We start from the raw sequence: 1,081 nt of genomic DNA on the forward strand, positions 1-1,081 counted from the left end.
GATCTTTCCTGCTTTCTCTTGTGGGCATTTAGTGCTATAAATTTCCCTCTACACACTGCTTTAAATGTGTCCCAGAGATTCTGGTATGTTGTATCTTTGTTCTCATTGGTTTCAAAGAACATCTTTATTTCTGCCTTCATTTCGTTATGTACCCAGTAGTCATTCAGGAGCAGGTTGTTCAGTTTCCATGTAGTTGAGCGGTTTTGATTGAGTTTCTTAGTCCTGAGTTCTACTTTGATTGCACTGTGGTCTGAGAGACAGTTTGTTATAATTTCTGTTCTTGTACATTTGCTGAGGAGTGCTTTACTTCCAATTACGTGGTCAATTTTGGAATAAGTACGATGTGGTGCTGAGAAGAATGTATATTCTGTTGATTTGGGGTGGAGAGTTCTATAGATGTCTATTAGATCTGCTTGCTGCAGAGATGAGTTCAATTCCTGGATATCCTTGTTAACTTTCTGTCTCGTTGATCTGTCTAATGTTGACAATGGAGTGTTGAGGTCTCCCATTATTATTGTATGGGAGTCTAAGTCTCTTTGTAAGTCTCTAAGGACTTGCTTTATGAATCTGGGTGCTCCTGTATTGGGTGCATATATATTTAGGATAGTTAGCTCTTCCTGTTGAATTGATCCCTTTACCATTATGTAATGGCCTTCTTTGTCTCTTTTGATCTTTGATGGTTTAAAGTCTGTTTTATCAGAGACTAGTATTGCAACCCCCGCTTTTTTTTGTTCTCCATTTGCTTGGTAAATCTTCCTCCATCCCTTTATTTTGAGCCTATGTATGTCTCTGCGTGTGAGATGGGTCTCCTGAATACAGCAGACTGATGGGTCTTGACTCTTTATCCAGTTTGCCAGTCTGTGTCTCTTAATTGGAGCATTTAGTCCATTTACATTTAAGGTTAAGATTGTTATGTGTGAACTTGATCCTGCCATTATGATATTAACTGGTTATTTTGCTCATTAGTTGATGCAGTTTCTTCCTAGCCTCGATGGTCTTTACATTTTGGCATGTTTTTGAGATGGCTGGTACCGGTTGTTCCTTTCCATGTTGAGTGCTTCCTTCAGGGTCTCTTGTAAGG

The sequence above is a fragment of the Theropithecus gelada genome, chromosome 4 (genome assembly GCF_003255815.1).
Source record: "Theropithecus gelada isolate Dixy chromosome 4, Tgel_1.0, whole genome shotgun sequence".
NCBI classification, from domain to species: domain Eukaryota; kingdom Metazoa; phylum Chordata; class Mammalia; order Primates; family Cercopithecidae; genus Theropithecus; species Theropithecus gelada.